Source organism: Aulonocara stuartgranti, assembly GCF_965226115.1.
Source record: "Aulonocara stuartgranti genome assembly, chromosome: 14".
NCBI classification, from domain to species: domain Eukaryota; kingdom Metazoa; phylum Chordata; class Actinopteri; order Cichliformes; family Cichlidae; genus Aulonocara; species Aulonocara stuartgranti.
In genome coordinates, this window is record NC_138950.1 from 10,689,969 (window position 1) to 10,706,057 (window position 16,089).

A 16,089-nucleotide genomic window follows, 5' to 3' on the forward strand; every position below is an offset into this window, starting at 1 on the left:
CTCAAGCTATCACAAATGAGATAAGCTCCTACCGTACTGGGATCCTAAATCACATAAGTGGTTAAGAAAATGGATAAAAATTAATTACATTGCCACCTAAATCTATTAAAAAGCCCAACAAATAATTATATTCTTACTTTTTTATGAAGGAGTAGTTCACATACCGGCACCGGCAGTACAAACTACCTGCTCTGGTCTCAAATAAGCAATATTTTGGGTATAACGGTGGTTGTTCTGGATTTTCATGAAGGTGCCCATGGAATGAATCATAACCACAAAAAATGAGCTATCTAGACCATTTGAGCCCTTAAAAATGTTCCACGTAGATGTGATATGTTCAGAATGTGTTACCAGCTCCATAGCCTTGGCTTTTAGCCTTGGCTAGCCCCTGACTGGCTGAATCTCAAACAGAAGTGGTTGGCACTTCTATGATCACAACCAGAATGCTATATGTTTGACATGATCATGCTAAGTGTATTAGCAGTCAGTGACCTCACGGACATCCAAGAACAGAAAAAAAAACCCAGTCTGGAACCTGAACATACAAATATTTATTGCCAGATGCAAATATAACCCACGTGAGGTGGGACCAGACTGTAAGTTTGTAAGTGCAGTAGTCATACTGTATTAATCCTGGTACATATTGTGGTGTGTTGGGAGCGGCTAGTTATCTCCCATCATGCCTTGGGAATACGTGTTGCTGTTTAAGATGTTTATTGTTACGTGACTCTTAACTGTTCTCTTAACTGTTCTTTTAAATGCTGCAGTATAAATTCACCGACAGTTAGTGTTGATGGAAAGAATGCTGTACCATGAGTGAAGTCACCAAGAAAAAGTTCCCACACAGTTATTCCTGACAAAAATATTTGTGAATCTCCTCTTTCAATATTTATAAAATCTCTATAAACACTCACAAACAATGAGCTCACATTTTAATCATTATAGTCCATCACTTACTTCCTAAATGATACCAAATATATGTTATATGTGAGCTTAATAATAAAAAAAGATTATATCTGTATTGATAAATTACATAATGAGGAATAATTCTTTTTGAATGACGTATTAAGCACTTGCTGCATAGAGTTTATAATAAGTCCTGACATTTCTGTCACATCATGATCTGGTCTACTGAGTTTTCTGCATTGACTATGAAGATCCATATAGCTCCTCCAGAGATTGATGAAGCACCCCAAGCATTTTCATCAATACATGTTCAGTAGATAAACTACTATATAAAGTTATGGGGGAAAAAGTAAAGTTTTTTTGGGAGGAAATTTAAAGAATGACCTTGGTGAACTCACAAATTAGAGTTCACTTTGTTCAATCTGCATGGTTATTCCAAACACACAGCTGTGATCTTTTTATTAAATCATGTACTGTGATGTCACTTGTTCTGTGTTATTTTTCTACACCTCAGTTGCACCATTGCGCAGATGTAGATTTCACCATTTAGGCACCAATAACTATGGAATTGTATATAAAATTGTGCTTCCGTTTTTATGCTAACTTTTTACTTATGTTACTCATGTATAAAAAGAACCTGAAAGCATTTTCTTCCATCTTTTTACCAAATTCGGTGTCAGCAGTTTAGCGGCCTAGTGATCGCTGCCTAAAACTGATTTCCAATGTTTCCGTGTATTTTTTATGTGTAATATCTTTACGTATGTTGGTAAATAGACTTCGGTGAAAAGGGTTTACAAAGGGGTTATATATAAAAAAATTAAATTACCTGGTTTTCAAGTATCTTTATAACTCTGTGTTATTGTACTTACCATAACCAATCTGGTCCTTTTTGTTCACTTAGAATATGTTTACAGAACTATTGTTATATTTATTGCAATTTCTGCTGTCCTGTTGTCCAGATTACTCTTAAAAAATACATTTTTAATGTCAACGACATTTTTTTAACTGGATAAATAAAGGATAAATAAAAGTCACTGCCAAAAACTGATTGGCTTCTACCTTGTTACAGGAATGTTGTTTACAGCTCAAGCTGAGTTGATGTCATTCATGAGGGATACACTTGACATATGTTTGACATATTATAGACCAACAAGTTATTTATAGCAGTTTAAATACGAGCAATCAGTTTTGTCAAATACCGGAAATCAGGTTTTGGCAGGCGATCGCTTTTTGGCACAACAAGCACGAGACCAAACACTCTCAGTCACGTGCATCTGAGGCTAAGAGGGGGGGCAAGAGGCCCACATTTCTGGAATTTATGAGTCTAACGTGACGCAAGTGGTCAACAAATACTAAAAGTCAAATGTTTCAAGTTTCAGTTTCAAATGAAAGTAGGACAATTTCTGTAAAGCTGCCAGTGGAGACACGATGTGAAAATACCGAATTTTGCGCATGTTAGCTTAGGACTTCTGAGTTATCAAAACCATGTTCTTGAAAATGCCCAGCGGGTTTCACACAGAAGTCGGATATTATTTCCAGAGCTGGTTGAGCAGAGGACACGTGATTTGAGGTAAGACTATCCACTACGATAATGAGACACTGTTTGTTAAATGGGTACCTGTTGGGTCATCGTCGACAAGTAGAAAGCTTGAGAAGTGGGTGAAGTTTGTAGTCAGTTTTTACGTCATCTAAGATGTTTTCAGTTTAAGTAAAAATTTGGTGTTTAGCCAATGCTAAATTAGTTGGTGCCAAGGACCTTGTGTAATCTATGCTCCATTCTGCCAAAAGTGATGACTCCATTAAACAATTGCTTAATAATACTTATGCAAGAGGAGCTTGATCTGTTTTTTCCTTTCCCACTATTCTTCCGTGGGTTATTATTTACTTAATTGCTAACTGCCAGCCACACGTTGTTTTTTGTTTTTTTTTTAACGTGTAAGATGTGCCAAAATCAATTGAGGCTGTCGCCAGTTATTGAATTAGTGAAATCTGATACTTAAGTTTGAAATCAACCACTTTTGGTTTCATCTTGTAAATCTGGTTGAACATTTGCAGTTGCATCTTTTTTGGACACTGATCTATGCCTCGTGCAGGCTTGTGATACTTCATGCGTGGTTTCTCGCCATGAATGATTATGGCCTATGTAAAGCAGACACTTTTAACAGTTTGAACTTCTTTACTTCCTCAGTTGCTCATAAATGTCAACAATTACTCATATCAGTGTTCTTTTTTTCCCCCGCCTCTCATCTTGCACTCACTTTCTTCTTGCTGCCGGATTTTTCTTGACTCTCCTTCATCTGAAAAACATACTTATGCAGAAAAACAACCAGTTTCTCTCTAATACTGGTTCTTTTTTTTTTCTTTAGTGACACTGAAGCCTGAAGAGTTTATTTATGTATTTGTTTGTTTGGTTATCTGTCAGAGCGTTTGGACTCATGGTGCAGTGGGAGATCGAGCCCTGCAGTTTCTCTTTGGTGTGTCGTGGCAGAGGCTTTAAAAATATCAGGCTTTACAGATCATCTTACTTATACTTGCTAACTTAGTTTTTGATATAGCTTTACTTCCATTAATTTAACTCTTACCTTCATTTTCACAGTTGTCGCAGTTATAATCTCCTGTGCACTATTATAGGCATGGCAGGAAACATACATTAATCATGTTTTTCTGGTGTTAAACTGTATTATTTTGGAAAAGCACTGGAAAAAAAAGATTTATTTTATTGACATAAGGTCATAGAACAGATTCATGTAGCGTTGAGATAAAAATTCTTTATGAAATATTGGAACAGCAAGGCATAAAATTTAAAACACCCCCCCACACAGAATCAAAGAATAATGTGTAAATAACCCATTTTCATGATATTTCCTTGGAATGGTTGAGAGGTTTTTGCATTCATATTTATGAAAAAGGTTCACCGATCTATCCTGACCTTTTAAACAAACCCATCAGTGCAGACTGGGAGGCAAGCGCTGCTGTTTCGCAGCTCTTCCTCTCCCTGTGCCTGGGGGGTAGGACGAGTAATGACTGCTCTGTTCCTTGCCAACAAAGCAACTTTCCCCTTCCAGTCCCATTTTTTATTTCCAGCTGCTTACCAGTGTGTACTTCACCTCTTATTCATTCTCTCTTGCAATGGGATGTGTAGCAAATATGCAGTTTATGGTGGAATACCTGTTTTTTCGCGTAATCCCAGAAGCCCTTGGTTTCATATGGTTGTAATTGTTGCATCAGGCGTTGGTGGAGACGGTCTGGAGAGAGCGAAAACTGGTTAAGCAGCCAGAAAGAAAAAGGCTTTGCTCAGCAAATACATACTGCAGTAGGATACAAGTTATCAGGGTGTGATAACAGGAGTGAGTGTGCATTTGAATGTGTGTGCGCTTTGATGTTGGTACCAGTGGATTTGTGTGGGGAAAAGGGAGCGTCTGCATGTGTGTGCGCACGTTTGTGTGTGAGGTGATGAAAGGAAGCATCTACTGCTTCTGCTGCTTGTGCTGCAGGATGTCCCCCCCCCCCCCCCCCCCCCCCCCCCCGCTTTTTTCCTCTTCTTTGTCTCTAGACTGGTGACAATGAGTGGAGGTGAGAGGCCAGCAGTACCAGTGCAACACCATTCATCACACATGTCAAACAGTTAGACCAGCTGTGTGGGACAAGCGGCAAAAATTAGCATTTCATCCCTCTCCCTGTCGCTCTCTTCTGTCTGTCAAGCTGTATCTCTGTTTATTCCCATTGTAGCACCGAATGTGATAAATGACTTCAGAGGCTATATAATATTCCAATTGTTTGAATGAAAACATGGTGTTATTGACCAGCACTTCCACATATTGAGCTTGTTTTACAAAACAGACTATCCCTGCATAGTACTTCTGATAATGGGTGCTGTTGAGATGTGGGTCTGAGGACTTGTAGTCTGTAATGACAGTGTTGGTGAAAATGAAAATGTTGAGGATGGTAAACTGGCCAGGATGTCTCTGACTGTCAGGCAGTAGAAAACTTGATTTTCTGCCCAATTCATTGACAGTTAATTGAAGGGGAAAAAAAACCCAACCTAAAAATGTAGGGAAGAAATAATATAATATTAGATCTGATCTGATTAAAATCTGGATTAGAACTTCATTGTTTATATGGACCCTAAGTAAGGTGATCTGATCCTGATGTGCATCTAACATGTGAACAGAATAAATAATTTTGACATGCGGGAAAACAGTATGTATGGCTGATATGAAAGACAAGCACAAGTATTTAAAAGCAAATGTTGAAAACAGATTTACCAGGAAATTCCAAAGGATGTGATGTTAATGCATCTCCTGCTCTACTACAGTGACTATTGTGCATTTCTAGCTGACATTAGCTTAAAAACATGCGATGCATCACACCCTCTTCATGGTGAATAGATCTTAGTATCATCAGAATGCAGGTACAGTCTCACACCCAGAGGCTGTTTATACTTGCAACATCACTCTGTTGAACAAATCCAGATGATATAATATCACTGCAATAACTTTCGCTGCAGTTATTTCTGGTTCTTTAAGTTCTTAACTGTGATGTTTTTATTGTTCTTGTTATATTTGTTCGACAGTTGCAGCAAAACAAACCAGAAATTTCTCATATGGTGATTAAAGAGTGAATACAAACATTAAACAACAACTAGCTTAGCACAACACTACTCTAAACCAGACTTTGAATGGTTTAAAAAAAATAAACATGGAAAAAAGGTCAGAATTAAGGAAGTGTGCAAGGATCCTAGGGTTTGCTATAATTTAGCTTGGTTGTATATTAGTTTGTACTGTTTTCTGGTAAACTACCAAATGCCATATTCATATAGAGGAACTAAAATACAGCTAGCTTGCTACCCCTTGCTTTCTCACTACTCTTTTGTGAATGGATATACTGCATAATTCCCACCCACTAATCCCATGGTTTCGCCATCTTTGCATTATGCTATTATCTATTGATTATTAGAATTAGAATTAGAATTCAACTTTATTGTCATTGCACATGCACAGGTACAGAGCAACGAAATGCAGTTTGCATCCATCCAGAAGTGCTTTAGTGTTATAGATGTATTACAATATATATTAGCAATAATATAGATATGTGAGTATATTACAGTAGTGCAGTTAAGATAAGTGAGATATAATTCCTACAGAGGCTATATAAAGTGCTAGTGGTTGTGAGTGGTGGTTCAGTCCATGTTATTATTGTGTGTTTGAGGGTACAGTTGTCCATTGTGGGTGTGTGTATGTTCAGTCCATGTGTTAACGTGGGTCAGATGTCAGGAGGCAGAGTTCAGGAGTCTGATGGCTGTGGGGAAGAAGCTGTTCCGGTACCTGGTGGTCTTAGTCCCGAGGCTCCTGTAGCGCCTCCCAGAGGGCAGGAGGGTGAAGAGTCCATGTGATGGGTGACTGGGGTCTTTGATGATTTTCCCAGCCCTTTTCAGACACCGCTTCCTGTAGATGTCTTTTATGGCAGGAAGTGGTGCTCCGGCGATGCGCTGGGCAGTTTTCACGACCCTCTGCAACGCCTTCCGGTCCGAAGCTGTAATAGATAAAGTTGTACCAATGGGTAGTAGCCATGTCACTATCCAGCTAACTGGTAATGTTGGTAATGGTAATGATAATGACAATCTTGATTTTTAGATGCCATGTCACTGTTTTGCCTGACGCCCAGGATCCTTGGTAGGAGGTGTAAACATGGATGGACTTCAGTCTCAAAATTGATGCAGGTTACAATATGTTTACTACAACAACAGCTCTGTCCATTCTGTTGTTATACGTTAATCACAGTCATCATCAGCTTAACAATTGTGTCCCACAGTTAAGCCTCAGTGGGAGCTTGCTACTTGTTTTATGTTGCTTTTACAAATCGCTTATTAGATTGGTAATTACCGAACCTTCTTTTATATTTTAGTGCTGCTAATTAGCAGTCAAGCTAATGGGAATGTTAGTGTTTGCAATTATGCTGCAAGTGTTAAAATTCTCTTTTTGTTTAAGTTGTTTTGAATGTGTCAGTTTAGATTATGAACAGTATTTATTATTTCTCTGTGTTGAATACCCAGAGTTCATCTTTCTATTCAACTCTTCTGGCTAATTTTCCATCCCACACTCTTCTTTATCACATCACCCTTGCCTGCCCACACTTTCCTTTCTCTTCACTTATCTGCTCTCCTTGAGATTTGTGGTTCAGTTAGGTGTGGAGTGGGAGGAGGCGTTACATTTCACCTTGCAGTCTTTTCAAAAAGGACTATTCATACAAGCTTAGAGCAGAGATGTTCATGAAAGCTGGGGGATTTTATTCAATAGAAAAGAAAACTGTTGGCAAAAATAAGCAGCAGTTGGTTGTCATGTATTGTAATGGCATCTAGGGAAGGTAGAAGCAGTTGAAAAGAAACTACTACATGCATTGTTATTACTTTGCTAACTTGAATAGCTTGTGTGGATATGTCTGTCTGCTTACCCCAGGATATTTGAAGCTAAGTACACTTGTAATCGACTGCTAGCACCAGTGTTTCCAAGTAAAGGGCTGTAGATGGAAAGCATCCTATCCTAAGGGTTTTAAATGTGCCAGTGGCTGCTAGTGGGATGACTTGATGAGCAATCTCTTAATCAAAGCTTAATTGTTTAGCATGATCCTGAGTGACCTGCTTAATGGAACCCCCCCTTGATTAATGATGTGTGTTAACAAACACAGTGGGAGACACCCCAAAACCTTGTCTGATTGTTGTTAATTAAAGACAAGGTCCAACAGTATTCGAAAGTAGATTATTTATTATATAACGTAACAAAAGTAAAGACAAAAATAGCCAAGATTCCTCTTGTGCCTGTGTGGCAGTACCAGCATATTAGATTTTTTTAAAAATTTTGTGTAGCATTATATATTTCCTGTGGTGTATATTTAAATGAATCAAGGAATACGCAAAGTAAAACAACAAAACAAAACAGCAACAACATACATTAAGACATCATTTCTCTCACTGTGAACCACACTGTGTCCCTCTGTTCAATAAAATTCTGACCACCAAAGAAAGAAGCGTTTCTAAAACCTTCAGCTTGAAAAACACGCTGAAGGAAAACGAAGCAGCTTTGCCAAGGCCAGCTTTTGTCTCTGGTTGAATGAAGTGGGGCAGAAAAATATGCCAAACCATCCTTTTCAGCCCACACATGCACTCAGATAACACATCAGACTAACATTTCATTTCTTTCCCATATCTAGTAACTTCTATGCAAGTTTGCTCACGTTTTTTCACACAGCAGCACTTGAACACATACGATTTCAAGTCTTTGCCAAGAACCTCACCGAAACTCTGACCCTGCCTTTGAATGCTGCAGTAATAATTTCATGCTTGTATATATTAACACTAAGCTTTACAATAGAAAACAGATTAAAGCTGTTTAATTTGTGTTTAAACAAGATGTGAAATAGTTTGATAGATGGTCATTCAATGCAAAATACCTCATTCGATATATGCTCATTGTAGATGTTAAAGAAATCTCACTGCTACATTGCATGTGAGGCTGAAACTCTCTTTTTTTTTTTTCTTTCCCTGTCTTGCTGATAATGTTCTCTCTTCTTCACCTGCTGCTGTTCCTTTGAAGGAGGACAATTGCTGGCCTCCAAGCATGAATGTCACCACTCTCTGAGGCATAATGAGTTAATCACCCCCAGATGGGCAAGGTCACACACTGCCCCACCACTTATCTTCTATGGCTCAGGCCACGCAGGAGGCAGAAGTAAAGCTGGAAACGAAGAGGAGGAGGAATGACTAATGCCAGAGATTATATTATCCTGCATCTTTAATCTGTTTTGGGTCCTTTAAGCTGAATGTCATCTTTGCTTAATTGCTTAAAAAGCCTCTGTCATACTTATTACACAGATTGGAAAAAAATAAGTGTGGTTTGACCCATCTTGGCACTTTTGCAGGTCCTTGGCGTTTATAAGCCTAAGAATGTATGCACATCGCTACCTTCCCAAAATTCCTCTTAGACCTCTTTTTCCACTCATTACTTTGGTCACGGACAATGGCAGATGGTGCAGCTGCTTGTTTAATTGTCTTTATTACAGAGGCATCTGCTTTCTGTTTTTTTTAATCCAGAACACCGTGGCATCGTCTAGGCAGTCAAGGCTGTATTTGTGAAATTAGAAAATAAACAGAGACAAAGAAAAACAGTTTCTCCGTCAGGTTGTAGCGATACAACACGTTCTCATGTAATGGTCTGCATATTACAGTAAGTTGTCCTGCATCTCGGTTTGTGTTACTTTAACATAACGCATAACTGAAATAATAAACATTATTGTGTGGGTATGTTTGGAGCTTGCCATCTGCCTCACATGTGTTGCTTATGCTAAAAAGTTTGTAAATGAGAAAAGGAGAATCCCTGTGGCTCTGTTCAGTTATTTTCTTAGCTGCCTAGATGTGTTGTACTGAGCTGAGGCTAAGGGAGACAACAGCAGATGTTGGGCTCCGACAATCTTTCTGCCTTGGATCTGCAACAACAAAGCAGCTAAGGGAAAATGTCATATGCGGATCATCCCTGACGGCCCTGCGTGAATGAATAATTACTTTGACTCAGGTCAGGGAAAAGAAGGTAAAGAAAGCTCTAGCCCCTCTACCTTGAAACCCTTTTAAATGAGAAGCTGTGCATCATGACATGCGATAAGACACTGAGGAGGTTGTGACACACAGATCCTTCAGTAATAAAAAGATTTTTCTTGTGGCAAAACGTTCAGGAAAATGAAATGATTTACCTCAGCACCCCAGTACGTGCTCTTCCTCATAAAGATGAGATGGGGACATGGGGTTTATCTGTGAAGAGGGTTGGGGGGGGGGGGGGGGGGTAGGGAAAATGTCGGAGGATTGGTTAGCTGTGTTGAGTTTACCGCAGTCATGTCAGGAAGCAAGGAAAGCTTTAGAAATGCATCATTTTCACCATTATGCTTAATAATTTGAATGACATCTTAGCGCATGACTCAAAGGCACTTGTACGGGGGCAGGCGGGGTTATTAGAAATGACTCCCCCAATGATGCGTGTCACTGAAGCAGCAAATTAACATGGGGAGATGGAGGCATGTTAAAAGCAGCTGAAAAAAGGAGGGAAAAGCTGAGCCGGAGAGAGGAGCGGGAGTGAGATGTGAAGAGGAACAGTGATAGATGCGGAAAAAGATGTTGCTATTTTCGCCCTCTTTGTTAGCTAAGACGCTCTGGTTGTGGTGTTCCAGCTCCTGCTCTGTTCAAGCTTTTTCTGAACACCAGGTGCTCCTATTGTGATAAATGATTCTCAACTGTGCCGAACAATGGCAGAGGCACCCACACATATCCCTCATCAAACAGTTCCACAGCTCCTCTTCCACAACTACACAATGAGCACACTGGATTGTGCTGGAAGTTGTTTGTCTTGCCACCACACACGACTGAAGGCTATTTTTGCTTCCTGTTTACCATGGTGAACAGGAAGTCACTATTATAAGAGCTGACAGTTAGGGCTGTTCGATATAACGATATATATCGGATGACGATCTAAAAACGTCTATCGTTGCATTTTACGCTATCGTTTGTTTCGTGGTGTCGCAAAATAAACTGTTTACGGCAATATTTTTTTCATTATTTTGGTCACTGTAGTGGCTATATTAATTTCTTAAAGTTCTCTCTTTCTCTTATATTTAATATAACTACACTACAGACAGACAAGCGCTTGTTTTTATGCGTTGTCGTTAGCGTAACGGTAGCATAACGGTAAAACCACCGCGTGTCTGCTTGCTTATTTTCCACATAAACCTTTCACAATAAAGCTCAAGATCCTGTTGAGACTTTTCAAAAATAAACTGAATCACGCGAAAGATACAGAGTATTTACGGATGAGAAGAAAAAAAGAGCCGCCAGGTGCTAAAAAATAAACCTTAGACTCAAACGTTAGAACAGGCTTTTCCCCTCAGAATGCTGTGTAATAAATACTCACAAAGAAAACTGCGGCCGTTACAACCTATGTCTAGTGTTTAGTTTCATGCAGCAGTTAAAACACTCGACCCCAGGTACGCAACGCTCAGCTGGAAACACTTCACGCAAGTCGAGCTGCCCGAGATTCACAGAATTTACAGAAAATGTAAAATTTTTGTGATTTATATCGTTATTGGACGATAGATGTCTTAATATCGGGATATGAGATTTTGGTCATATTGCACAGCCCTACTGAAAGTCCCTTAAAAGATGCTACTGTATGACTTTTCTACCTATTGGTCAGCCAGTGTTTTGTCCAGCACAACTGGCTGGTCTTCTTATCCCCTCTAACTGCACATTTTACATCCTTGTCTATTTTTTTGCTCAGCCACTGTGGGTTCCTTTGTTTCCCTGTCTGCTGTCTTTGACAGCAGACGAGGGTTGATACATGTTCAGCGCCTTCACCTTTTTCCGCCCAGTAATTTATGCTGTCAGAGGTTTTACTCTATTTGGATGGCCAGGCTTTCATGTGTGTGCAGAACAGTATTGTGGGTTGTTGACACATTCCTTCGTGTTCAGCATGAAGCAGATTGTAGCAGGTAATTGATGGGGGTTTACTGCCACAGGCACAGAGCACAACCAGGGAAGAACCCACCAGTTTTCAACCCCACCAATTAGATTTGCAAAATGTGGTGTGGTGAGCTCAGCAGGGTGCTGATAATGTAAACTTTCAAGTGTTTTAGGTACAGCTCAATTTAAACAATTAGTACTGATAACAATGCTGCCACCTGTAGTATACTGTTTGAGACTCAGAGTGTAATGATTTTCCAAATCTGTGGTTCGGATAGGACCACGATCTTTAGCAGGTTGGTGGTGCGTGTATTGTGGATTTGGTCTTGGTTTCAGAACCATTACATCACTACTATAATCCCTCTGTGACGGTTGTATCTCAGTTTTTGTTGCCTACCACACCAGAGAAGCCTTAATCTTCCAAATCATTAATAATAATGCAGGGCAGTCCAAAAATGACCATGTAGCTGTTAAGAAGAAATATGGGACTTTAAGCTTTAGCACTTGATTTTCCTCTGGAAATGGAGTTCATTTAAATTGTAGATGGTGAAAGTTCTCTTTACATTTTGAGGACTGTTAAGATTGAAATGGAGTTCTCTGCTTTTGATCAAGAGTTCACCTTCATGGTTGCTCTTTCCTCACTGTGCTGACCTGCCAGTTTCTGTCTTATTTATTAGTGTGAAGAAACTTGCCTCTTTGTTCTTGTCATGCAGAGGTATGGCAAGAGTGGTGATCAAATTGTAAATACTGAGTGAGCTGCAGTGGAACACAGCCTCCTAGAGAAGATTCAATGGCACCTGGAATCTAAACAAAACTGTAGAACTGAGTTTTTTTGGGATAGTAGTTGTTGCACATTTTCCGGAGTGCCATTTCCCCTCAAACAGCTAGATACCCTTGCTGTTGGGCAGTTGAATGCTTTAGCTATAGAAATACAAGCCCATCCAAACCTGTACTACAGAAATTTATAGACTTTGTTTTTTTGTGATGTACAGTCATTTAATTTAATTTTCTTACTGACTCACATATTGGTATTGTCATTAACCTTCAAAATCCAGTATTGATTTAGCCCTAATTTTAAGATGTGCCGAACGGATTAGTCGATATATCAATTACCTTTTTCCACACTAATTACTTTTCCAACTATCTGAATAATTGATTAATCATTTAAGTAATTTCAGTTTGCAAAAGTGGCAGTTATTTTCTGGTGCCAGTTTCTGAAATGTAAGTATGTGCTCCTTTTTTTTAGTTTTAAAGAATGGCTCTGATAATCATTCTTAATTTCCTTATGTGAAGTTTGTTTATCTTTGACCTGCTTTAATCCAAAATCCACTGTACTGTAGCTAGAGAGGAGCTTACATTCATCTTCATGTTGGCACAACACCTTCGTGCTTAATGGCATCAGTTCCTGCACACCTCCTTGTCCTCAGAGTAAATCGTCTTGCCATTCATCCTCACTCCCCATCTACACAATAGTCCTGTTCAGTATTCAGGCAGGCATACTGGCCAAGATTCTGCCGAAGTGATAAAACCCCATTTATCAGCGGGAAGTGTTCACAGACTGCACATATATCCAGTCTCTATGCTTTCTGGTCGCACAAGTATGATTATTACTGCCTTACTGAATCCCCAGTGGTTAACTGCTCAGGCACAAGATCTCATTACCATTTGGTGCTATTTCCTAATGAATCTGTGTCTAATCATGTTATTTGTTAGTTGCCTCACATAACTTTTGGTAAATCATGCAACAGGTCTCCAGGAGCAGGACTGGATATAAGCCGTCCCTCTGGATTTTATAGTTTTTAGAAAACAACTCTGCAATCTGTATTCTCTGTGGTTGATTTGGCACTTTATTTTGGAGTATTTAATAGAAATCCTAACTGGAATGCTCCTGAAACAGTTGAGCGATGAAAATCATTTTCATTTTTATTATTTATTTATGATCCATGGTCATTTATCATAGTGCCAAAGCCGCCATTGTAAACGTAACCTTTTTCCCCAGCTGATGGTAAGCTTCGCATAATACTTACCACCTTCAGGTTGATTACTGGAGCTGTTAACATTCAATCATAAATGTGTGAAAATGTATGTAATAAAGTTTTTTTTTAAAATGTGCAGCCGCAGCATTGTTCTAATCGCTTTGCAAACATTGCCTCAGAGGAATAAAAACCGCATCACGCTTAGATCCAATTTGTGCTCCACTCACCAATTACTTTCACGGTCCACTTCCCATCTAATACAGAAAGGCCAGATTATCCGCTGGATGTCTGGGTCCTGCACACCCTAATTACAAACACAAATTGGAAAAACGCAACTTGTGACAAAAAATTTAGCATGCGATTTGTCCTTTTTCCAAGAAAAATATTTGCACTAATTTGCTTCGACTCTGTGTCCTCAAGGAGATACAGAAGGCCTACTTATGTAAAATATGAAGAGTTTTTCATCTTTCCATTGGTCTTGTAATCAGATAAAGCTGTAGCATCGATGTACTGTGTCTAATTGGGTTGATGTATAATTAATCCAAACTGTAGCACCAGTGTCGTTCATTACATGACTGATTAAGAGGATATACAGAAGGAAGAGACGGAACATCAGGTTATCAGATATAGTGCAATTCTTTGAAGAGCCGTGTAACTCTACAAAGCCTGGATGCTGGAAAATTAGGCTTTCAAAAAAGCCTCTGTAACCCAGTATTAACTGACTACCGTGTTTCACTTGCAGTTTGTTTTGCTCTTTCTTGCCGCTGCGCAAACTCATGCAGTTTCTGCTGGCTGCACACATCTCGTCCTTGGACTCACACAGGACTCGACTAGCGAATAAGTCACGGGTGATTGATGGTTGTATAACTGAGGATCCAACCAGTAGCTTTGAGTATAAGATTAATACATGTGAATTTGAAGGGAAATCTAATGATTTGTGTTTAATAAGGAGTCGAACTGAGAGACAGATCCAAACTAAAGAAACCAAAATGATGACACAGTGAACTTAGATGAGTTAGATGATGAACATGTCACAACTTTTCAGCAGTTTTCTTCTCCAAACCTTTAAAGTTGAAATATAAAGTTGATTTGGGACAGTAGCTAAGCACTGTTGCTTGTTTGTTTTTTGTCAACCTCATGTAATCATATGGTAAGACTTGAAGTTATCAGTCTGGTGTTTTTGATTTATTTTTCTTTCTCTTCCTTTTTACAATTTTATCGACAGAGTTTCTAGGTTTAGTCAGAGGTGTACACTGTTGGGTTCGATGGTTTCAGGCTGTCCTCTGTCATCTTTGCTGATCACGTGGTTGTGTTGGCTTCATCGGGTCATGACTTCCGTCTTGTGCTGGGGTAGTTTTCAGCTAACTGTAAGGCAGCTGGCATGAAATTGGCAGCAAGTCTGAGGATATGGTTCTATTTTGGAAAAGACATGAGTCACTTTTAGCTTAGAATGCATTGCTACCCTAAGTACCCTAAGGATTTGGAGGTCTTTTTCAAGAGTGAGGGAAGTGGAGTGGTGGAATGTCAGATCGATTGGCATAGGATCTGCAGCATCTGGTGTGGTATCTTCAGTGATATAAATGCTGTGTTGGTGTGTCGTGGTGAAAAGAGAGCTCAGATCTATGCCCTCACCGATGATCACAAACTCTGGGTATTGACTAAAAAAATTAGATTGAGGCTAGGGCTGTGCGATATGACAAAAATCTAATATCTCGATATAAGACATTTATCGTCCTGACAACGATATAATCACAAAAATGTAATATTTTCTGTAAATTCTGTGAATCTCGGGCAACTCGACTTGCGTGAAGTTTTTACAGCTGGGCGTCGTGTACCTGGAGTCGAGTGTTTTAACCGATGCATGAAACTATACATTTTTAGACATAAGTTGTAACGGCCACCATTTTCTTTCAAAGTTTGAATCTAAGGTTTATTTTTTAGCACCTAACGGCTCTTTTTTTTCTTCTCATCTGTAAACTCTCTGCATACTCTTTCACTTGATTCAGTTTATTTTGAAAAGTCTCAACAGGATCTTGAGCTTTACTGTGAAAGGTTTACATGGAAAATAAACAAGCGGACAGCGGAGCCACGCTATGGTTTTACTGTCACTGTTGCTAACGACAACACGTAAAAACAGGCGCTTGTCGTCCATAGTGTGGTTATATTAAATATAAGAGAAAGAGAGAACTTTAAGAAATTAATATAGCCACTACAGTGACCATCAAAACGATGAAAAAATATTGCTGTAAACTGTTTATTTTATGACACCACGAAACAAACGATAGCATAATAGGAAACGATAGACGTTTTTATATCGTCATCCGATATATATCTTTATATTGAACAGCCCTAATTGAGGCTCATGCCTCCTTTAGAAATAGAGAGGAGCTTGAATTGCTTATCCTCTACATTCAAAGGTTGAGTTGAGGTAATAAAGGCATATGGTTATAGGTTGTCTGCTGGACACTTTTTGCATCTTTAGTGGTCCTTCACCCTTTGTATTTCAACTTTTTAGGCATTATCTTTTGAAACCATAGCTTAATTTTTTATTGTTATGCAGATGATACCCAGCTCTCTCCATGAACCTAGATGACACACACTATTTAGTTAAACTGCAGGAATATCTTGAAGACATAAAGACCTGGATTTCTAGAGTAGAATGGAGGCAGAGCCTTCAGTTTCCAGGCCCCTCTCTGTGAAAGTTTAGATTTG